Below are 379 nucleotides of genomic sequence, written 5' to 3'. Positions count from 1 at the left end.
AGCCTTCACGGCCTAAAAGAGTAACGAGTTAAATTAATTATATAAAAAAAAAGGAAAGAAATAAAAAACAAAGAAAAGAAAACAGCTCTGCAAAAACAAACCCCAAAATGGTGGAAGAGAAAGGAAAATGAAGGAAAATGGGGGGAAGGGGGAGGAAAAGGAGAGGGACTAGAATGTCTTAAAAATGAAAGGAAAGGAGATTGAGGAAGGAGGAAAAGAAGGGCAGAAAACCTGAAGAAAAAACAAAGGGAGATGAAAAAGAAAGATGGAGAAAGAGGGAGGAGGGGGTGGGGGAGAAAGTGGGAAACCCCAAGAAGCGGCGCCTGAAGAAGGGTAGAGCTAGGGTTGAGAGAAAGAAAGTGAAAAATTCATGAGAGAG

This window comes from Prunus avium, chromosome 3 (genome assembly GCF_965620075.1).
Source record: "Prunus avium chromosome 3, drPruAviu1.hap1.1, whole genome shotgun sequence".
Classification (NCBI taxonomy): domain Eukaryota; kingdom Viridiplantae; phylum Streptophyta; class Magnoliopsida; order Rosales; family Rosaceae; genus Prunus; species Prunus avium.
Note: the sequence above shows the minus strand (reverse complement) of the source record.